At 33.9% G+C, this 15,695-nt stretch overlaps 1 protein-coding gene across 1 annotated transcript in view; it reads right to left on the bottom strand.

The window, feature by feature from the left end:
• LOC149923675 (histone-lysine N-methyltransferase MECOM-like) overlaps positions 1-15,340 on the bottom strand; it is a 162,541-nt gene extending 147,201 nt beyond the window's left edge. Inside the window, exon 1 of the mRNA XM_090160510.1 lies at positions 15,269-15,340. The gene's annotated coding sequence lies outside the window, so the exon portion shown is untranslated. The remainder of the gene's footprint in view (positions 1-15,268) is intronic.
• Between the last annotated feature and the right edge of the window lie 355 nt (positions 15,341-15,695).

Raw genomic sequence — 15,695 nt, 5'->3', positions numbered from 1 at the left:
GGAATCTCAAACAAATACCTGAACCTGCAGACGGCTACAAAAACCATTACATTACCAGGCCCGGACTGGCGAAGGCGGCTGGTCGGCGATCGCCGAGGGCCCCCGGCTCAAGGGGCCCCCAAATTACTTAAAATAAATTTTTCATAAAGGTCCTTTTTCTTTAGAAGCGTTTGACGTTTTAAATTAATGTGCACGTAGAATCGAGTACACTTTAAACATTATTTGTTGTAGTATAAATAACTATTTAGTTTTTTATTCCGTACCCCTCACCGCCCGGTAAGGGTTCCCCTCTTCAGTCTCTATCCGAGGGCCCCCAAAGGAGCCAGTCCGGACCTACGCAATAAGAACCTCTTTTGAAAAAATGTCTACAATATACCATTTTTTTGAGAATTCACCAAACCCGAGACCAAACCTTGTAAAACAAGCTATAAAAAATTCCTTTTGGAACAAACACATCCAAGGATCCACTATATCCAATATTAAAATCTGCGTTTTGAAATTTCCCAAAACCTCGTATAAAACGTCTCAATTACTTTTGAAATAAACATCTTCAAGGATCAATCATATTTTTTTTAATTTAAACAAATTTCATTGCTAACCTAAAAAATGGCTATAATAATACTTTGTTTTGAGAGTTATCTAAATCTCATATAAATTTCTACAAAAATACCTTGTTTTGAAATCTCAAAAAGATACTTTAAAAATTTACGTTTTTAAACCAAAATCTCGAAAGATCAACAATATCAAAAATTAAAAATCCTAATTTTTAAATTTTCCCAAAACATGTAAAAAAAAGCCCAAATAAAATATTTAATTTTCCAAATTGTGAGAATTTTTAATGATTTTTTCAGTAGGACGTATCGAAAAAAGCACATTTCTGGACTGTATGAAGAAATTAAATCATCTCAACGCCTTGGGTTTTCTCCCATAAAGGAATTCTCATCGTCGAACATATGTCGGAAGGTTTAGTATCAAAATTCGTGAAAAAAATAATTATCTTCGTCGATGGAGAAAGTTTGAGCACTTTCTTTATATCGGCGCGAATGTGGGCTGAAATCTAATGACGAAACGTTCCCGCTATCGGCATCGCCCAAAGATGATGGAAGACAGAGATTCGGTTCTTAATTTCACATCTTTTTGAACAGGACATTTCGAAGTTGTTGTCACGAGAGAGAGCGAGATCCATATCTCGCGTGCCCGCAGACATTTGTCTCCTTAAATATGTCGTGAAAAACAGCCGTCATAAAACCAGTTGGAAAAGACAAATTTCTCTTTTGAGATCGGAGAATCACCAGGAGCCCCTGGAAGTAGGCTGCAACAAGCGCAAAACCAAGTAGCAGGGACTTTAAATAATGTTTAAGTTTACTTTTTTACGCTGGCTACCTCGATTTGTTTACAAAGTCCTTTTTTACCTATCACACCAACCCAAACCTGAATGTTCGCGTTTGCCGGCTACTTGGTTTTGCGCTTGTTGAACTACTTCCAAGGGCTAGTAGGCCACACTTTGAAGCCCTCTGGCGCTCTTTTAACTCATCGTAGGAAAATGAGGAATAAACAGGCATACTTCTCAACTCACCCCCTACAACTCCTTCAAATTTTTGTATAATCTTTTGAAACACCCTGTATATTATCTATTCTCCTAACTACATTCTTGATAATCCTATTCATAGTATTATTTTTAACATTCCCCTACTGAGATTAGGCCCTACTGAGATTAGGCCCTACCGTACAATGCGTAATACCAAAAGTATATAATTATTTATTTAATCTCTTATCCACGTTCAACTTAAAAATACCTTCATCCAAAGAATAATTTAAATTTGGCTGACCATTAGAAAAAAATACACAAAAACTACTAAATTTCCGGAATATGGTATTATTTATCCTTCTGGTAATTTGTTAGTGGCGTAAAAAGGTAGTAGTATTAAAAAAGTGCAAACAGGTCTTCAAGTAAATAATACTTATAATTACGATAATATTACAACTATAATTTGAGTTTGCCCCTTTGACGGAAAGCCTTCACCCAAAAAATTTCCACTATCCAGCCAACTACGAACTATCGAACAAAAACTTTTGTGACACGCTCCAAAAGTAAAAACATGAGGTTTAGTTTAAAAAAAAGGTTAGCGATATTTTTAATTGCCTCATCCGATACGTGATGTCCTCCTTAAGTCCCTTCGAGCGAATCAGTAACCCATAAGCCGCCGCAGTCGATCCCAACCCAATAAGGGTGACAGTGCAGAGGTGAGATGACAGCGGCTTTGGAAGCAGCGCAGAAGGTAAAGTATACGGCGTTCTTCCACGCCAAGAAGACAACCGAAACCGGTCGTTTTCGTACTGTCGTTAGAGTGACGGAACTGGTTCCTCCGACAATCCGGACGACATTCGCGAAGGAGACAATTAAAACGAAATTAACAAAGTTAAGAAGAAAAGGGTAATGTAAAACAGCGTTATTAACGAATGTAGGTTCGGCCAAAATATTTAATAAGTCCGTTTTTCCATCGATTGATTTGAGTGAATGCCAAACAGAAAGATTCGCCCTGTGAGGCACCAAGTAGGGCGTGCATAATGAGCTATTAGCTCCGAGACTAATCTCAAATTAACGCTACAGGATTAAATTGTGTCTAATAAACACTTAACATACGCTACATAACTCGCGTGGCTTATGCTTACTCTTCATTTCAATAATATACTTTGTTCAGGCAGCTACCAATGTCCGAATGGCGTATCAATATAATTATTTCATTCTCAATATTAATAACGCGCACTAATGTTCAAAACATATCGCTTTATTCAAAACGACTCGATTTTGATTTGTTCTAAGACATTAATCGATTCTTGATGACGGTCCAAGAAGCATTGGTCCGCCTCCAAAAATATTCCTTAATACATAATTTTGTTCGTGCTAGCAAAAGCTGGGTGTTTCTGTAGTCGACTTCTGACCACCTCGAATAGCTATAATTTAACCATTTTGGTCACCAGGGTGCGATGTAAGCAAACAATTTAAGAGCAGACCCTATCCTAGGCTACGACTGCAGAGCTTCCGTCTCCTATAAATTATTGGTCCATGTCTAGACGAATGCTAGAAAATATTCGAAACTATTTTCCGACAAGAGAAAATTCAATATGAGACTAAAGCGACATCTAGTTCATCATTTTTAAACTAAACTTACTAATTCGGGCACAAAGCGACTGGGAAATTCGAAACATTTTATTTCAAAAGGGTATGCAAAAATTTGAAGGAGTTGTAGGGGGTGAGTTGAGAAGTATGCCTGTTTTTTTCTCATTTTCCTACGACGAGTTAAAAGAGCGCCAGATAGCTTCAAAGTGTGGCCTACTATAAACTGGGAGTAGGCTGCAACAAGCGCAAAATAATTCCCAAAATGGGATCAATTCATTTTCGTAAGGGCTATATTATAAAAGTTTCCGGAACATTTTCCGTATTTTTCCGAAAGAAATAAAACAAAAGTTTTCATTCCATGTTTAGTCTAATATTGTTTGCAAATTTAAATAAATCGGCATTTTCGCCTATTTTTTCGAATCTAAAAGTAAAACTAAACCTCTATACTAGTTTAAACTGATTATCCATGTAAGACTATTAATGTTTTGTAGTATGTTTACTGATATTAGACATTTCATATCGATCAAAAGTTTAAAACATTAAAGACCTTTAAAATGTAATTTGTATTTAAATTTTTTATTTTTCCGATTTGCGGAAAATTTACCGCAATTCGGAAAATTTTCCGCATTTTATTTTTCCGGAAAATTAACAACACTACTTTTAGATAAATTTTAAACACTCCAAACAAACAGTGCTTGTGTAATAATTAACCGGTAGAATAATCTGCATTATGATCAAAAATACAATTATACAAATCCACCGTAACTAGTTATAAACATTGAGAAAAACATCTTCACATTACGGTATAAACATTATTTAAAACCGGAACTAGATGAACTCATAATCATTACGACGACGACCATCCCCAAAACACGTCTTTTTAAGCATCCCAAAGAGTGCCTCCCAGAAATTTGGACAAAGTAATTAAGCGACTTAATTAAACGGACTGTCAAACATTTCAAAGAGAGACGTTGATGGCCTGTAAAAAAAACAAGACATCAACGAGCCTGCGGCGAAGATATAACCTTGAATAACCTTGCGAGACACCATCAGAGTCCTACTTATTAATAATTAGTAGAAAAGAAGGAACTAATTACTGCGAGGAACATTAACAATAATGATCGAGGAAGAGTTCCTGTACTGTACTAGAATTGCATTTCTTAGAAATAAAATAACGTAATAAAATAATTATTTAAAAGAACATCGCGTGTACGGTATATATCACGAAAACTCCAAATTCGTGTCAGATTTTCTTTCAATTGAATGAAACAATTTCACGATAGGTTTGATAATAATTACTATTTATAGTTATTTCTTCCTACAAATTACCAACGATGGACCGTGGACGTCGTTAGAGTTAATAGCACGAATGAAACCTGAATTTTGGAGCAGGGATGAGCCACTGATGCCCGCTTTTTTAAGATTATTGTACTTTTTTTGTTATCTTAATGGCTGAAGATAAGTTTTTATACGCGATGTTTTTTTTATAAGAGAGATAAACTATTAGAATAAAAAATAACTTTCTTATTCAACGCGTGTATCCGGTTTCTCATTTCGATGGCGAAAACTCAGTTGGTAAAATAAACAGAGCATGTTTCATTAGTATTTAAATAAAATTATTCCCGTTGAAAGCGTCGATAAATTATAATTTACGAAGTAAAACAAGTTCAATTAAGTGTGAAAAAATCCAACCCACTTTTCGCTGTTTTTCGATAATCGTATTATATACTTTAACTCTAATCGATTTTAAAAATGGAACCTCCTATTCACATTTTTTATTTCCTACAAAAGCAGGGAAAAATATACATAAAAAAGTGAAGAATACCTGATGTCAGTAAAGAAATAATTGTACTAAAAAGGGCTGAACAATTTGGTTTCGCTTAGATGCGACAGTTGAAATGTGTGAAGAGTTTCACTATTTTTCTTAACATTCTTTTTTTTTTGTTTCTTAAGTTGTAGTATTTTTCAAGTAATTTTCTTGTATAGAAAAAAGGTGTGATCTTCCGCTAAAATGTTCTTCGTGCGTTTCGGATTGAAACGAGTTAAATAGAAAAAGATGTTTTTTTTCAATTCAATTCAATTGGAGAGTAAAATTTATCTTTAAAGTAATTTAAACACGTTCTTTGAAAATACTTTTTAACATCATAATAGAAATACTTTCAAGTATTGTCTACTTGTGACGAATGTAAATTTAAAATGTAGTATAATAGAAAATGTAAAGTGATATTTTTAGCTTTATTTGTGCGAGATAATAGAGCTATTAAATGGAATATAACCTCAGGTATTTGGTGTGGAACACCAACGTTTGCAGCTCTGGCCTTTGGCTTTAAACATTTTTGGAGCCACTGTACTGGGCAATTTGAAAAAAATTGGGGTTTTCCATAAAGATTGCTTTGCAGATTCTATTCCCTTTAAAGAGATGAAATACGTATATACATAAGTAAATAGGATATATCTAAGAGAGAAGTAACCATTTTCCAATATTTATGATAAAATTAGCTTGAAGCGTTTACTTACTATTTTGAATAACTTAAACATTATCATATACATAAAACATCTATTAGGAAGAAGTTTCTATGACCTTAAACATCTTGAATAAGTAATGTTTATGGCGTAGACTGATAATTCTATCGTAAGACACATATTAAATATTTTTGATCTTAGTAACTGCAAAATATAAGTCTTTTTACAAAATATTTTTTAAACCTCAAACGTTTAGAGCCCTAAGTCGTTAGGCTTAAGTAAATGTCTCAAGAAAGAATATTATTATCTATAAAAATAGATATCTTAGACATTTTTTGCAGCGGTCATTTCCACGAGCTAAATTCGAATTTAAAACGTTATGGAACACCCCACTGTACAAAAATACACTTCAAATATTTTGATTTCATCCAAGCATATCCAAAAACACGTTATATTACAAATAAAGACAATCTTAGCTGGTGGAAACCAATTGCAGTCTTTTGACTTGCCTTCCACGAATTCTATTAAATATAAGAAACATATTCATTTTCAAAATGAAATCAAAATAAAACCTTCGAAATACACCCTAATCATACTGAATTTTTTACTTTAAAAAATGATGTGATGAAATAGAATTTACCCATTGTTGAGTCAAGACAAATTGAAAATTTCTCAGCGCGATTTAATAACCTTTATACGGGGGTAAATCATTTCATCGCAACCCTTTTTGCTAACCCATATTGGTGGCGATATGTGTCAAAATACACCCATAAATGTTTCCCCATTCATCAGCAGCGTGACTGACAACGTTTGATGGACAGAAATACCCTTAAATGAGATAGCGTCACGCGGTGAAGGCCAAGGAAAAGCATTCCAATTCCGGAAAATTCGACCACTGACTAGTATCAAGAATCTATTCAGGCGAACAGAGAACAAGTGGTCGTAATTATAGCCTCAGTTTTCAGGATGCCCTGGAGATATTTTCCGCCTACACGGACTGTCATAGGTGTTGTAAAGTGTCTTTACCGGTAGAAAAGGGGAAAGATTATCCGTTGTAAAGGAGTGTCTACCCCCTTACCCAGAGACGGGGGAAATATAAGCCTTTGTAGAGGAGCGTCTACCCCCTTTACCGGTAGAAAGGGGGAAAGATTAGCCGTTGTAGAGGAGTGTCTACCCCCTTACCGAGAGACGGGGGAAATATAAGCCTTTGTAGAGGAGTGTCTACCCCCTTTACCGGTAGAAAGGGGGAAAGATAAGGCGTTGTAGAGGATAGTCTACCGGGGGCAAAAAGATTAGGTGTTGATTTACTCAGGAAGACACTACCATTAAAACATGATTGACCTAAAACTAGCATGGCAGCGAAGAAGTCGGAAAATCTATAGGTAAAATGAGCTCAGTTAGATTTTTAACTTATTTGAAGAGTTTATGGTGTTGACACTTTTAAATATTAGATGTGAGACTCATTAGACGAAGTGGAGCGGCTCTCTGATGCACGCGTGACGACCAAACTAATGGCAGACTAGACAGAGAAATAATGATTAAACTTGCTATTTCGTTGGGACGTGTGACTGAGGGAGTAGACATAAACAAATATACACGAAATTTGTGATTTTAAATTATTTCCTTTGTTTGGATTTGTTCCAATATTTTCTTGATTTTGAGGATATTTATAAAATATTTCCAATATTTCTTAATTTTGACTATATTTATAAAATATTTCCAATATTTGTAAAATATTTCCAATTTTTGTAAAATATTTCCAATTTTTGTAAAATATTTCCAATTTTTGTAAAATATTTCCAATATTTAAAAAATATTTCCAATATTTAAAAAATATTTCCAATATTTGTAAAATATTTCCGATATTTGTAAAATATTTCCAATATTTGTAAAATATTTCCGATATATTTTCCAATATTTATGATAAATTTTCTAATATTTAGGTTACATTTTTCCAATATGTATGATATATTTTCCAATATGTATGATATATTTTCCAATATGTATGATATATTTTCCAATATGTATGATATATTTTCCAATATTTATGATACCAATACTTATGATATATTTTCCAATATTTATGATACCAATACTTATGATATATTTTCCAATATTTATGATACCAATACTTATGATATATTTTCCAATATTTATGATACCAATACTTATGATATATTTTCCAATATTTATGATACCAATACTTATGATATATTTTCCAATATTTATGATACCAATACTTATGATATATTTTCCAATATTTATGATACCAATACTTATGATATATTTTCCAATATTTATGATACCAATACTTATGATATATTTTCCAATATTTATGATACCAATACTTATGATATATTTTCCAATATTTATGATACCAATACTTATGATATATTTTCCAATATTTATGATACCAATACTTATGATATATTTTCCAATATTTATGATACCAATACTTATGATATATTTTCCAATATTTATGATACCAATACTTATGATATATTTTCCAATATTTATGATACCAATACTTATGATATATTTTCCAATATTTCCGATTTATTTTCCAATTCATTTGGAATTTTTCAGGGTAGGCCTACATAATCACCGGTTTTCGAAAGTGGGTAGGTATGCCTGAGTCCCGTGACTGAAAAATTAGGAGCTACTTCAAATTTGGTCCGAAATTATCAAACGATTCTGCGGACCTTTAAGTGGAGTGGGTGAACGTGTGGTTCCGTGATTTGTTATTTGTATCAAACGAGAATAACGGTTACAAATGAGAACCACTAAGTGGGTGAGAGGGGCGGTTGCTCTATACTGTCAACCGTGACTAGTTATCCGACACATTATTACACCCTCTAAGATTCGAAAGTTTAAAAATGAAAACAATTAAGATTTCGAAGGGAAACTCAAAAACAAGCAATTGTTAATTGGCCATATCTGAAACACATCACTAACTCAAAAATCGTACCTGATAAAACGGTGGAAATTTGAAGGTATGAACAGGAAAGATTTACATATCATTTCAAGCAACGGACGAGATAATAGGCTGCCTTTAGAGCTATTTACGGGAAAGGTAATTGAGCGTTTAAAATCCCCGAGACGACATGGAATTATTCCAAGGAGACTTCGCACTCTGTAAAGGTGAAGAGACTTGTTTACGTCTCCAGGTAATTGGCTCTGACACTTTTACTTCCGTAAAAACCGAGACACTCGACAAAACAGAGCGACGTGATCGAATTCATCTCATTAGTATATATTCACCGATTCACCAAAGGCAGTGTTTAAAAAATACCACTTCTTTCGAATATAATAATTGCTAACCACTCCGCCACCCCACATACTGCACGCTACTGGTAAATAATGGTAAATAGGGGTAAATAATGATAAACAATGGTAAAAAGAGGTAAACAATGGTAAATAGTGGTAAACAATGGTAAATAGTGGTAAACAATGGTAAATAGTGGTAAACAATGGTAAATAGTGGTAAACAATGGTAAATAGTGGTAAAAAATGATAAATATAGAAAATTATGGAAAATATTGGTTTAAAATATATATTTATATGCGACGTGAAAGTGCTAACCACTCCGCTACCCCATATTCTGCATACCACTGGTAAATAAGGGTACATAATGGCAAATAATGATAAATAATGGTAAATTGTGGTAAATAATGGTAAATTTGGTAAATATGGTAAATTATGAAAAATGTTGGTTTATATTACATAATAATATGTGAAATCAAGAAAATTCTTCAAAAAAGGAATATATCAACTTTAGAAGAACTTAAACTTTATTTTCATTACTCTACAAGTCGGTTATAAATCTTAAAGGTTTTATCTCCTTAAGTGTAGTTTTAAGTTTTAAATATTGTAAATAATTCATTGAAATATATTATTTACCATAACGTTATTTACCATTATTTAACACATAATTTACCACCTGTTAAATATCACTTCGGAACCCTGACCAAATGTTTACAGGGAAACAAGTATATAGAGCGAAGTCATCAGCGGTTCGATTTTAATGACTTTTTTCGATATAGATGGCGCCAGCTTACAAAAATCACAACTACTAACCAAGAATGTATTTATTTATTCTAAAATCGTCTCAACAAACTCATTCTCCCGTTGTAGAAATAATTACATTATTGTTCCGAATCTATGTATTATGTAAAAACTATATGTAAAAATTCAACACAGGAAACAATTTCGTTAATTAGAAACACGAAAAACTAAATGATTTTCAGGTGATTTAAAATGTCTACGTTTCAGACTTGACAACGTTAGGTCAGGGGCCCAACTTTTCAGTTTAAAAGGTTGACAAATATTTAGCATATTTTTTAGATAAATATTTGAGCTCACCATATACAGTGGCGGCTGAATAGGAGTTACAGGGGTACATTGTATCCTCACAGATTTCAGTCGGGGGTTAACTACCAAAAATTTTATAAATATCTAATTTTTCAAAAACATTCGAATTATAGAAAATTTGGGTAAAGACGGTACGCGAAAACTACGTGAAAGAATAATTGTTTGAACAAAGCAATTTAATCGATAGTATTTATTATTTGGTAAAGCAGGGTATACGAAGACAGAAACATAGTAACTGTTTGGACAATACTAACAAATGGATTTAAGTTATTTTTTCCAGGTTTATAGAACTTGCAATATAAAGCTCACTCGAAAAGAGTCTCAGAAAAATACGCCACGTAAATATTTAAAAACCCCAACGGCCAAAAACAACAGTTAATAAAATAAAAGCATATAATAATTAGCCTAAAAATCACCTGCTTCCATATCAATATCCCTTCGTTATTCGTTAAACAATAGAAGTTATACAAGCCAAATCCGTTAGGAATTCCCATACAACACCAGTCAAGTCCATCCAGAAGAATACATCACCCATAACTAAATAACCGTTAACTAATCATCTCTCTAAAACATCTCCTAACGGTCAAAAAAATCAAATTAAATCGAGGGATGGTGCTATACGGATTCTCCAAATTTCCCACAATAAGAAAAAACGTATTTTACATAATTTTTTTTACCTTACGGAAGATGTAAATTTCGAAACAATACAAAAAAATCCAGGTGTCCGGGCGACCGAGTCACTCCGTCCAAAGTCGTTTTATTGTTAAATACGCTACGGACGACAGCTGCGTCAAAGCATAAACACTCAGTTCTGCACAAAACTGTTTCGCGTTTAACAATAGACCGGTACTGTCCACCGATATCAAGCGGTAATTACCGTCGACGCGATTCAAAGCGACTTTCGGCGGCACATATTATATACACTCTTTGTTTAATAAAAATATTGACTTTTAGAAAAGGCGAATCGTGCTGCGTTTGGAGAAGACATTTTGTCCCGCTGAAGAGCACTCGGAACGTCTCTACGTTTGGATAATTGTTAAAATATATATTTTTGACGTTTTTTAATTGTCCGGACTGCACCGATCTAATTTTGCAAATTAGAAATTTCCATTTCGGTCGTGCTTGTACCTTTCATCCCTTAACTATTCAATACAAGTTATTCTCAATAAATATTGTTGCGTTGAAATGTACTTCGTATTTTTACAACGGAAGTTAATATAACGGAATTATTTTGTTTTATATGTAATGGCAGAGGAAACAATTAATTAAGGAATTTGAAAAATTAAAAGATTGGGTTTCCCCATTTAAATGCTCTTATAAATATAAAAATATCAAATTTATTTTAAATATCAATTCAAGATTGCCCAAGTAATATGTTTCTCAAATAAAGTTCTCCGCGTCATATGCTTTGAAACTTAAAAATAAAATGAAGTTCCCTAAATAACGTTCTTTCAAATCAAGTTCCCTAAATAATGTTTTTTCAAATCAAGTTCCCTAAATAACGTTCTTTCAAATCAAGTTCCCTAAATAATGTTCTTTCAAATCAAGTTCCCTGAATAATGTTTTTTCAAATCAAGTTCCCTAAATAATGTTTTTTCAAATGAAGTTCCCTAAATAATGTTCTTTCAAATAAAGTTTCCTTAATAATGTTCTTTCAAATAAAGTTCGTTACGAAATTGGTTTTCAAATCTAGTTCCCAACGTAATAGGTTTTTCAAATCTAGCTCCCAAAGTAAAATTTATTTCAAATCAAGTTCCCAACGTAACATGTTTTTCAAATCTTGTTCCCAACGTAATATGTTTTTCAAATCAAGTTCCCAAAGTAATATGTTTTTCAAATCAAGTTCGAAACGAAGTATGTTTATCAAATAAAATTCCACGACATATTTTTCAAATAAAGTTCCACGTGAAATGTTTTTGAAATACTAAATCAGGTTCCGAATTAAATATTACTTCAAACATCAATTCTATTTCCCTCTGGTTTATTCTTTTAAATATATCATAAATAAAAAATATGCGCAAAGTATTTTATTTCCAAAACTTTATATCATATTAACCCAAATGACGTCCATGTAGACGAGCCCCCGTATTAAAACCCCTTCATCCAACGTAATTAAAACGCCAAAACCCTTATTACGGGGCTTAATTTGGTATATATTACCATAAAGTGGGCGGAGGGGTGACAATTTCGGCAATCCTACGTGCTTCAAACATCGCGACTATTTTCATCAAGATACCGAAACGTACCGGGTAAACAAGTCAATACACGCGCGCAGTAAACTAAGCTAAGTAAGTATATATTCCAGTTACCTGCAATAGATTGGATTCCATGACCCGGTATCGCGTAAATCGTTAAAACAACGGCTCAAAAAAATACAAAGTCCGAATGTCCATTTTCTGAATATTTAATTGCTATTCCGACTATGACACGGGAGAGCTGGGTTTAATCAAATTCTAGAATGAAATAAAGTCAAGCTCTTGGGAGATCAACCGAAATGCTATTGACGGTTTTGTAAAATCTTCAAAAATAGCCTCTCCTTAGCCACTCCCTTTTTTGAAAACTCATTATTTAATAGAAAACTTCTCAAATATGTGAAAATAGCGTATGAGGTGTCCCGATTTTTACGTTTGAATTATTCAAATTTAACGCGAACTTTTAACTCGTGTTTCTCCCCAACAATCGATTTAAAATTTCACGCCATTGCGATTATCGTAATGGAATTACTGAAGTTTTGCAAAAGTTAAAATTGGACGAAGACCGCGCGTCCATTTGGCCCATTATCTTAAACTGTTTGTCTTTTAAAAATAAAGTTGAAACGCACGCGAACCCGAACTGGTCCACGTACTTATATTTAATAATGGAACTAAAAAAACGACTTTCACCGTTTGATGGCGCTATCGCTTTAGATGTGTTTTACTTAAGTTCGTGAAAATCGAATCAAGAATTCATTTTTTTATTTAAGGAAAATAGTGGAAAATTGGCAAAAAGTGGCCAATAGTGGTTAATAAAGAAAAATTTCATTTCAAAGCTTAAAAAAAGTAATTGGAATTAAATTTTTCAGAAGTTTATTGTAAAAATGTTAGGATTAATTATTACAAAAATACTAACAGGCTATTCTAATATTAATTCCTATGCATATATATTTGCCTTAGAGGGAATATAACCTCAAGTATTTGGTGTGGAGCACCAACGTTTGGCTATAAAAGTGTTAGGCGCCAGTGTAAAAAATTTAAGGGGTTTTCCATAAACATTTATTTGCAGGTTATATTTCCTGTAAGTAGCTTAAATCTGAAATTTCTGTGTTAAAATATTTTTTTATAATTATTTTATAATTTTCTGTGGTAAAAATATTTATTGTCCACTAATATTCGGCCCAAGTATCGTCTGAATTTAGTAATTATCCCTACTATAGAATAAATATATACATACTTGATATAAAATCACAATGGTCACGCTAAGTCATTGACCGTACTTTAATATTGCTGGCGCCGACTAGCGGTTGGCGTTGGCAATCTTCCCCCTCAAGCCACTAATAGAAAATTTGTGTATCGTACCGTATAATGTTAAAAATTCAAAGCGAAGATTAATCTTAAAGTACTTCAATATCTTCGTGCGTTATTTAAAATTTTAGATCAGAAGTGTTGGCGTCAATTGCATGAATTTTAAATTGAATTTCGAGAAAGGCGTCTGCTCAATCAAAATTTTCTCTACACGACAACTAAAAGTGTCAAACTGAAATATGAAAATCCGATAGGCGTCTGCTTTCTTCCCTACCTTGAAATTTAGTTTGCAAGTATTAAAGTAGATGGCGCTATTTAGTCCTGTTAAGTTTACTAGTAATAAAGTAGATGGCGCTATTTAGTCCTGTTAAGTTTACTAGTAATAAAGTAGATGGCGCTAAGTAACAATGTTGAGTTGATGAGTATTAAAGCAGATGTCGCTAATTAATAATGTGGAATTGACGAGTATTATAGTAGATGGCGCTTAGTAACAATGCTGAGTTGACGAGTATTAAAGCAGATGGCGCTAATTAATAATGTTGAGTTGACGAGTATTAAAGCAGATCGCGCTAATTAATAATGTTGAGTTGACGAGTATTAAAGCAGATGGCGCTAATTAATAATGCTGAGATGACTAGAATTAAATGAGTGGTGCTATTAAGTTATGGTTAGTTCACGAGTATTAAAACGGATTGCGCTATTTGGCCAGATTTAGTTGACTATAATTAAAGCAGAGGGCGCTATATGGTCAGATTTAGCTGACGAGTATTAAATTTGATGGCGCTATATGGTTAGATTTAGTTTACGGGTATTAAATCAGATGGCGCTATATGGTCCGATTTAGTTGTCAATCAGTCTTAAATCAGATGGCGCTACATGGTCAGATTTAGTTGATGAGTTATAAATTAGATGGCGCTTTATGGTCAGATTTAGTTGCAAAAATTAAAGTAGATGGCGATATTTAATCATATTAAGTTCACGAGTAAAAAAAAAGATGGCGCTATTTTGTCTACGTACGAATTCTATGCGATAGAGACTAATAAACTTAGGGAATTTTAATATATTAATTAAATAATAAATATACGTTTTTGTAGTAGAGCGCACATCAAAACTCGAATAAACTCAACATCAAACAGCGCCAGCATCTCCGCTGAAGAAATAAAACCGTCAACAATTACCATAAGTCTATAATATTGTTCCATAAGTTTGTCACACAAATATTTTACCGAGAGCTAGTAACGGAGTGAAGTTTTCACAAGAGGAAAATCTCCCCCTAGCGAAAGCTGTCAAAGGCCACGTGTGACGCGTTAGCAAGCGGACGAAGCCCGTAATGCAGTCTGTCTTGCGAAAAGCTCTCAGTCAGTGGCGTAGCTGAGAACTCAGAGCCCCCCCCCGGAAAAATCTTTATGAGGCCCCCCTTTTTAATTTTTTTATGGTTAGCGGGGGCCCCCCTCCGAAACTCGAGGCCCCCCGCACCGCGGCTCGAGCCCAATCCCGCACCGCGGGCCCTGCGGACCATCAGCTACGCCACTGCTCTCAGTAAAACTTTCGCACGTGAAATAAGTGTCACACTTATGTAACAATATTATACACGTAAAGGCCTTGGTTTTCCTCTGCCTGTCCCCCTTTAAATTAGGCCAACATGTTCAGTGGTTGGCCTACCACCAGGGTATTTGTGCTCCACTATGTTAATTCAAAGGGGGACAGGCAGAAAAAAAACCTAGGCCTTTAAGCAATTACCCACAATCAAGATAATTCGGGTGAAAACCCACCGCAAGTATCAAACTAAACCAAAAACAAATATTTGTCCTACCTGTCCACCAGAAATGACCGCTTGCACGTTTTGTCTGTCCGGAGAGCTTCGGGTCCTGAGTAGCGTCGTCCAGTTGCCGACGGGACTGATGCCGCTGTCCAACCAGGCTGTAGCCGCTCCTTGGGCGTCCAGGACCTGAAGGAAACATATTTTAATTAAAAGGGACAGGTCGATTGGAAATTAAACTTCCATTCCACCCTGTTGCGCCTTCTATATAAAGCTCTTAGTTACTCAAATTACTTTAACTACTTCTTCCGCGTATTACCATTCCAAGCACAGTCACATTTCCCAAACAAAGTCAAGATCCGTACGACGCTAAACAATCGCGAATAGTACCACTATTTTATACGCAAAATCCCTTATGAATATAATATAAAAATAAATTCGCCTTTGAAATTGTTATTTGAAGAACCAATTTCAACCGACG

This window comes from Leiobunum rupestre, chromosome 10 (genome assembly GCF_980474605.1).
Source record: "Leiobunum rupestre chromosome 10, qqLeiRupe1.1.hap1, whole genome shotgun sequence".
Taxonomy (NCBI): domain Eukaryota; kingdom Metazoa; phylum Arthropoda; class Arachnida; order Opiliones; family Sclerosomatidae; genus Leiobunum; species Leiobunum rupestre.
This window is presented reverse-complemented; position numbering and strand designations above follow the sequence as displayed.